Below are 8,775 nucleotides of genomic sequence, written 5' to 3'. Positions count from 1 at the left end.
TTGCTCGCGCCGCGCATTTTCCGCGCACCGAGTTCCAGGGAGAGACTAAAGCGAGGGAGAAGTTCGACTCCTATGCCATAAGCTACTCCCTTCCTCTGTGTCCCCCCCGCCCACGCGGGCTCTTTCTCTAGGCCACTTCACCCCCCCCCCTCCTCCGCTTGGGCAGAGATCGATCGATTCCAGAGGAGGCGCTTGGAGCTATCCAGAAATATAGCTAAATATTTGCCTATCTCGTGCTCATTGGCAGGTTATTCCCGGCAGGAGGAAGGGGGAAACCGTTTTGTTGGTGCTTTTAAAGAAACAATAACCCAAACAAACAAAAGAAACCGATCCCAAGGAGGAATTGTTTTCAGATGTGTCTTTTGCGGGATGAAAAGAGTTAGTGAAATCGATCCGGAGTGATTAGCAGCTCCTGGGGTGGAAAACGGGAGGAAAGGCGGCGGCGGCGGCGGCGGCGGCGAGAAAGTTCAGGATTTCTTGCCTTTGGTTATTGTGCCAGGTTAAGGGACTTGCGTCCTCTTACGCCTGGAACTATCGGGCTGAGGTTTTCGAGGGAAAGTGCCCACTTCTCTCTTTCTTTTGGCAGAGAGAAATAAAATAATCCAGAGGGGTGTATGGAGGGGGGGGAAATACTCGCGCCCCCCCACATCCTCTGAGTTTACTAGCGCCTCTTTCTCTCTTCGCCGGAAGGTGAGGGGAGAACCGAGCAGGCTGCGCGGAATCCAAGGTTGGAAACTGCCTTGCGTAGTTCAAACGTCTCTTTAATTTCTGCTTCCGCCCTTGCAGTTATTAATTATTCCCCTCGCGCTTCACACGGGTCGTGGAAGGGAGACACACACACACACACAAACAGAGAGAGAGAGGGAGAGAGAAACGCGCACACACAGAGAAAGACACAGAGAAAGAGAGAGAAAGAAAGAGAGAGAGGCAGAGAAGAGAGAGGCAGAGAGAGAGAGAGACACACACACACACACACACCGACAGACAGAGACAGAGAGACATAGAGACCCAGAGACCCAGAGAGAGGCCGAGGTGGGCGATTCCTGGACCATCTCAGGATCCTTTCCTCCATTTGCGCGAACTCAGAGGGAGGCCTCTTTCGAGCGGCTGTCTCAAGCCGCCTCCCTTGATCCGAAGTTGTGAAAATCTTCAGTGAAGCATTGATATCCGCCGTGGAGCAAGGCCCTCTTCAATTCCCCAGGCTTCTTCAATATAGGGAGCAAAGCAGCAGCAGCAGGACTAGGGTGGTTGGGAGAAGAAGCAATGTTTTAAAATCTTGTTGGAATGAACTTTGCCCCCCTCTCCCTTCTGATCTCTGATGCGAATCAGGGTGAGTTCTTCTCTTCCCAACTCACTCGACCCAGAGTTGGGTTTTTTTTTTCCTTCCCAAAGGGAAAAGTGAAAGAGATAAAGTGAAACAAAAGTGACCCTGTCCGAATGTTTTGGGATTTCCAAGAGACTCCTGGAAAAAAAGTAAAAAAAAAGAAAGAAAGAAAGAAAGAAAGAGATCAAGGAAAAGTAAATGAGAAATACATTAAAAACACACATCCATCCACTTAGTAAAAACCCTTCAATTATCTAAGGGGTTTCATCCTCACTTGTGTTTTCATTTCAGTTTAGGAAATGGAGTGGGGGGGTGAGGGGGAAGAAGGGTTTTCTCCCTGCAGCTTGAAATGCACAAAATAGGCTTTCCCCCACACACAGCTTAAAGATAAAACAAGGGATGCCTTGACCCTACAGATTTGTTCTCTGCATTATTGTAGAAGGGGACAAAACAGAAGGTACAATCGCAACTGATTAGAGGCAAACTTTTCTTCAGAAGTGGGCAGGTTAGCTAAGAAGTTTTTAAGAGATAAGTTTCTCTACTTCTCCCTTTCTTAGGAAAAACAAACAAACAAACTTTTGGAATTTGGAACCAGAAGGATACTAGATACCGGATTCCTAAAAAAAGAAAGAAAGAAAGAAAGAAAGAAAGAAAGAAAGAAAGAAAGAAAAAGAAAGAAAGAAAGAAAGAAAGAAAGAAAGAAAGAAAGAGAGAGAGAAAGCTTTCCAATGGCACCTTGAGGTAAACTGCTTTGTTTCTCCTTGTTTGTTAGGCTAAAATAAACCACAGATTCCCCAATTCAACTAAGATACCTCATACTTCCAGGTAACTGTAATTCAAGCAATTTACTTCTTGAGTGGGCAACTTTCTTCCTAGGAATATTGCAGTGTGATCAGACCAACTGTTTGTTTAAAGGGGATGAGGAAGAAGAGGCATGTTGAAAGGGGATGAGGAAGAAGAGGCATGTTGTCCATTTCTCCTGTAGTCTAATACCTTTTTGCTCAATTCTTTGGACCAGGGATAAAATAAATCTTTGGACCAGGCACAAGGAGGATTCAAGCAACGAATTTTATTATTAACGCTTGCATTCTCTGAGAAGAACTGCATTGAACAGATAGTTGAAGGATGGAGATGTGAATGCAAGAACAGGACAAGACAGGTCTCTCTCTCTCTCTCTCTCTCTCTCTCTCTCTCTCTCTCTCTCTCTCTCTCTGTTTATGGTTTAAATAAAAACAGGATATTGATTATTCTGTGTGGTTGCAGTTTCCCCATTTTTCAACTGTGTGTATGAATGTGCACCCCATTATAAGAGTATGTAAACATTTACCTGCTTTGAATAATATTTGTAGAGTAGTTTAACTATTCTAATTCCAGAATTAATTGCTGGATTGCCATTTCATTAAACGAGCAGGAAACATATTTTAATCCAGCAGGTCTATGCTACCAAAAATCAATTTAAAAACATGGCCCCTAAAAAAAAAACTCCAGCAGAAAAAACATTCTCATTTGCATATTTTAATAGGTTTGTTTCCCAACTGAGAAGACAGACAGAAATCAACACAGAATTGCACACCCGTTGTAAATAAAATGTGTGTGTGTGTATCTGTGCATATGCATATATCCTATACACATCTGGATAGATAGGTGTATTCAGGTTTCCTATTTTGGACAGCAACATGTCAAGAAAACATGACTTGAAAAAAAAAACCCAAAATGGAAAACAAAACCCAAAATAATTACAATGATTGTTTTAAAAAACCCCACATATTTCCCCCAGTAATCTGACAATAATTAAGGAGTGCAATTACAGTCTCTTTTAGTGGTGGCATTTTCTCTTTCTCCTCATTTCCACCTTCCCCCTCTTTTTGTCAGATCCCAAATGAAAGATTAAAAAAAGCATTAAAACAAACATAGGGAACATGCTTCTTTTAAAAATTATTTTGGAACTCCAAATTGCCTTTAGCTCTTCTGCACATATCATCATTCCTAGTTAATATTAAGCAAATAGGAGCCCACGTTAATTAAACAGGCAGCTCCATTGTTTCCGATGACTTCTGTTAAGTATTATCTACTTAAGAGGGAGAATTCAAAAGAGGACCTTAAAAAAAAAAGATCCTAAGAAAAGTCCACTCTGAGTTTGCAGGAGTGTAGAGGGTGGTTTTAAAAAACAACAACAACCCAACATTAACCCATACTACATTATGTACTCCTGTAATGATTACTACATCCTCATTTCTTTTTTCCTGAAAGCGTTTGGCATATCCTTGCAAACATTTAAAGTGCCTCTTTTGAGACTCCTTCAAATGAATGAAGTTCAGCTAGTCATAAACACTGTTAAAGACCTGGCTGGAAGGGGAAGTTAAAAGAATTCACTTATCCCTAATTCCTTCCCTGTCTTCTTATTTGCCTTCTCCAAACACTTTCCCCCCCTCTTACTAGCCTTCTGCTAATGCTCACTTTCATATCATTTCCTTAGTGATATTTATTTTCTGTCTTGTCCTCTTGCTTTCAGAGCTAAACTGGAGCAATATTTGCCTGTTGGTATCCAGTGAAGAGAAATATATTTAAGAACATCAGGCACACAGTAATGAAGAGGGGAAATGCATTGAAAAGTTTCTAATGATCCACATTTTGAAAGGGAAAAAAAGGTTTAAACATTCCTGATATATTTTTTTTTCCTTATAATTTGGGGATTTTGTTTCACAGGCGTTCTGCCGTCCACTCTCTTGTATAGCCGCCAGTTTAGATCCACTAGATAAACTTCATGCATGCTATCAAACAGTTGCAGAATCCTGAATCCACTAATCAGCTGTCTTTCCATCCAGCACAATTCTCCAAAATTCAAAAGGAAAGAGGAAAAAAAAATCCTTCATTTTTAACATGTGGAAGAGAATGGAAATGCCTCCATGATACTGCCTTCCAAACATGGGTGTCCTGAATTTGCAGTCCTGTTGATTAAAAGTGATCCTTCCTTTAGTTAATTAATTAAGCCATTAAACCAATATTCCAATTAAAGCATGCACATGGTCTGGTAAAATAATCCAGGGGGAAACCTTACTGATGTATCCCAAGCCACTTTGTTATAGCACTCTTCATTGTTTTGTATCCATTCCCCCGCCCCATTGATATGATCTTTCCAAGGAATTTTTTTTATTATTATTATTCTTGTTCATGCAGATGCAATTCATGAGAAAATTCTCTTTGCAGGAAGGGGCAAGAGATGCCAACGATCAGTTTGGAAAGAGCTATTTGGGTGGGTGGGTGAGTGAGGGGGGGAAACTCTAGGAATTGGGCATTTTACTCATAGGGACTTGAAATAACTTTTGAGTTTGATAAGGTTTAGTCCTGAGTAAACAGACATATAATGATAAATTTCATAATTAAAGACTAGCATTTTAGGTTTGATTAACTCAAGGGTGGACTTGGACCCCCCAAATATTTTTCTTCTTCCATCAGTATCTTCTTATTTTCAAATCTTGATTTGCTTTAAATCTGTGAGAATAATTTATATGATTCTATTATTTAATTCTTCTTCTTCTTCTTCTTCTTCTTCTTCTTCTTCTTCTTCTTCTTCTTCTTCTTCTTCTTCTTCTTCTTCTTCTTCTTCTTCTTCTTCTTCTTCTTCTTCTTCTTCTTCTTCTCCTTCTTCTTCTTCTTCTCCTCTCCTCCTCCTCCCTCCTCCTCCTCCTCCTCCTCCTCCTCCTCCTCCTCCTCCTCCTCCTCCTCCTCCTCCTCCTCCTCCTCCTCCTCCTCCTCTTGTTTCTCTCCCTCCTCTCCCTTCTTCTCTTCTTCCTCCTCTTCTTCTCCCTCCTTCTCCTCCTCTCCTTCCATTATAGCATACTGTGTATTTGTGGCATTTTAGACTATAATTTACACTTTGGAGAATCTACAGTTTTGCCTTGCGGTACAAATTTTTTTTGAGGTTTATATCATTTATTTTTTAAAAAGTTGTTACAATTTTTTTACAGAAGTTTGCACTGTTTCTCATGCTTATTAGCCAATTGCTAATTCATAGTTTTGAAGACGACCGTTGTTATTGAAATAAACGAAGGGAACAGAAAGGAACAGAATATTCGTCCTGGATATTATTTTTTTCAAACAAAATTATATGTTTATTCATACACACTCAGTAGCAACTATAATAATTTTAGGAGAGGAGGGATTGTATGTTTTTGTTTCATGTTTCTGATTTTTTTTTTAAACAAAACCCTCTTATTTTAAATATGGTTCAAATTATGGATTTATAATTTGGTTGCCATTGATGGTATGGTATGAATTATTTCCTGAACACAAAACCTCAAAGCAAAGACTTTGTATTTTTAGGCGGTTGTATGGTATCTTATTATACTAAAAAAAAGCTGATATTAATAAGGTTATATAATAGAGGCTAACACTAGCTCTGCATAATAACCAAACATTTTTGTCACAATTTTTAAATTCTAATTTGGGAGGGAGAGGGAGTGAGAAAAAAACCCAATTGTCCAAAGCCAGCCCATTGTTTAAACCACGGTTCCAGCTTACTAATAATTGTGCAAATCCAGTTAATGCTTGAACGTGGCTAGAACAAGGGTTTTTATCTTGTAACTTTCTCTTCACTTCCCGGCTGCTTATAATCTCCCTTTCTCCTGAAAGTTCCCTATTATAAATCATAGAAGATAAGGTACATTAATGCTTCAACATCTCAGCAACCCAGCAACAATAACAAACAACAAGGCTGACAACAAAGCAGGCACACACACACACACACACAAACCAAACAAACATAGGAGCAGCATCCAATCACAGGAGAAGAGAAGAAGGAATCATGATTTCTTCTCTTCTTTGAGGTTTTGGAAGGGCATCCAAAATAACAGTTTCTCCTTCTGGGTCATCAACTATAGCTCCATCTGAAGAAGTATCGGGTTAAGCCATTGTTTAACATCATTGCAACAGACTTCTGAGTAGCCTATCCCAGCATGGGTTAGAGCCGTGATGGTGAACCCATGGCACGTGTGCCAGAAGTGGCATGCAGAGCCATCTCCACCAGCATGTGAGCTGTCGCCCCAGAGCAGTTGATCATTGGGTAGCTTCCACACATGTGCGGGGGGGCAGGGGGAGATGCACCGCATGTGCAGAATTGCATGGCATGCACAGAGACATGCGGCGTGCACGCAGGAGTTATGCGTGCATGCTCAGGGGGCATGGGGCCTCCCATGTGCATTGCCTTATGGGTGCTGGCATGCATGTGCGCACGCACACTTTTGGCACACAAGGACGGAAAGGTTAGGCATCACTGGGTTAGAGGCTTTTAGAAGCAAAATAATGATGCCATAATTATGGTTCATATCTACATGTGATGCTGAGAGTTCATAAGTAAGATTAGGCTCAAATGGATGACAATGAAAACAGGACATCCCTGTGTATTCTTGGCCACTTCTGTACTAAAGAAACTAATCCAGGACAGAACCAATCTAGAACTATGGAGAAATTTTTTGACAGTGAGAACAGTTAACCCAGGAGTTGGCAACCTGCGGCTCTGGAGCCACATGTGGCTCTTTCATCCCTCTGTTGCAGCTCCCTGTTGCCAGTCGGCTCCACAATTGATGGGGCTTTTGGTTAGGACAGGTAGAGGAAAAAGGACGCCATGCTAGTAGGAGACTCTATGGTGGGGGAACTGCCATACAGTCTGGTCAGCTCCAGAATTGAATGGGGGGGGGGAGGCTTCTGGTTAGGACCTTTGTGGCTCTTTGAGTGTTTAGGTTGCCGACCCCTGAATTAACCAATGGAACTGGTTACCTCCAGAATTTGTGGGTGCTCCATCACTAGAGGATTTTAAGAAGAGACTGAACAGCTATTTGTCTGGAATGATATAAGGTCTCCTGCAGTGGTGGTATTCTACCGGTTCAGTCCGGTTCTCCTGAGCTGGTAGCGGCAAACCGGTTCCCTCCACTGCTCCGCTGTTGGGCCCACCTGCCCACCTGGGCTCCCAGACTCACCTTAATCCTCTGCTTTTGAAGTGGAGCTGCTTCGCGTGGCACAGCAGAGTGCTGCACGGCAGCTGCTAAAGCGACTGGGAGAGTGCAGGCTTGCAGGAGGTGAGTTGGAACGCCTCTGTGCCTGCACAAAGTGCACGTTTGACGCGCCCATGCATGCAAAGTGTGGGCATGCATGCAAAGTGCTCCCACCAAGCCGCACTCAATGAACTGGTGGTAAAACATTTTGAATCCCACCACTGGTCTCCTGCTTGTGTAAGAGGTTGAAGGCTTCCAAGGTCCTTTCCAACTGTTATTCCATTAAGCCTTAAAACCCTGGACTCCATCATGAGAACGGCTCTGATTTTTTTTTTTAAAAATTTCTTTGGAAGACATTCCAGGAATGAGTTTTTATCTCCCCTAATGGAACGGGAACTGGGATTTAAACACACACAATATTTAATTTGCCAGGCTGTAATTGAATGGCCCTTGCTGCTGGCACTGAGTGGTGTCTGATTTTTATGTGATCGCTCTTTGTTTTGAGAAAAAAAAGGGATTCATATGAATTTTTCTCTGTACAGGATAGAGAAGATCCAGAACAGGAAGGACATGTCTGTCATCTGTTTACTGCAGCAGGGATTTGACACTTTAACATCATCCTGAATGACAACATTCCTGTATGGCTTCGTGATGGTCCATTTTTCCCCCCTAACTGCAGTGATAGAGAAAGAGAAGTAATCATGTAATGGCTCTCTCTAATGATATTATTGTTGCGGTTTTCAGCAATGAAGCCTTCATGGGATTCAGAGCAATGATTCGAACTGGTTTTCCCCAGTCCTCCTTGAGAAGAGTTGAAGTCCACACTTCCAGACAGTACCAGCACTGGGAAAACCCACTTCAGCAGACCCTTCTTTAACAACTCTTAGTTGACCCAAAGGTGCTTTTTCAAGAGGCAGATGGACTTCTGTTTTTTCTTTGAAGCTGAAGAAGCTTCTTGGATGAGAAGCAAAATATCCTCAAAGAAAAACAAGGAAAGTCCAGTTGTCTCTTTGAGCACCTTTGAGGCAACCATGAGACCTGGAGGACTGAGAATCTCCATAGTTGAGCCTCTTAAAAATCAGTACCCATATCTAGTATTAGTGATTCTGTTCTTCTGTCTGATTGATGGATCAATTGATCGAGTCTGTGTGCCATTGGGTCCCTAGGATCCTGTCTTCTGAAGGTATGCCCTTAAAGATACAGCGTCCGAATGCAAGGGGGTAGCTGCAGGAAAATCCAAATAGTTAATGGGCAGGATCAACTATGCAGTGATCCTTTAAATATGCATTGTGTGTTTGGGTGTATACAGGTAGTCATAGACATAGATGTTGAATAATAGAGATGGAAGGTCCTTGGAGGTCTTCTAGTCCAGTGGTTGCCAACTGGTGGGCCGGGGACCACTGGTGGCCTGAGATAAAATTTTGGTGATCCACAGAGAAATGTCCCCTCCCCCAAAGCACT

General features: G+C 42.1%; 1 long non-coding RNA gene across 1 annotated transcript in view; it reads left to right on the top strand.

The window, feature by feature from the left end:
- The first annotated feature begins 203 nt into the window (after nt 1-203).
- Nucleotides 204-8,775, top strand: part of LOC113415600 (uncharacterized) — a 23,134-nt gene continuing 14,562 nt past the window's right edge. Inside the window, exons 1-2 of the long non-coding RNA XR_015750812.1 lie at nt 204-690; nt 1,882-2,065. This is a non-coding gene — a long non-coding RNA (uncharacterized LOC113415600). The remainder of the gene's footprint in view (nt 691-1,881; nt 2,066-8,775) is intronic.

The sequence above is a fragment of the Notechis scutatus genome, chromosome 11 (assembly GCF_049901735.1).
Source record: "Notechis scutatus isolate UNSWTSFEM ecotype Mainland chromosome 11, rNotScu1.2, whole genome shotgun sequence".
NCBI lineage: Eukaryota > Metazoa > Chordata > Lepidosauria > Squamata > Elapidae > Notechis > Notechis scutatus.
This window is presented reverse-complemented; position numbering and strand designations above follow the sequence as displayed.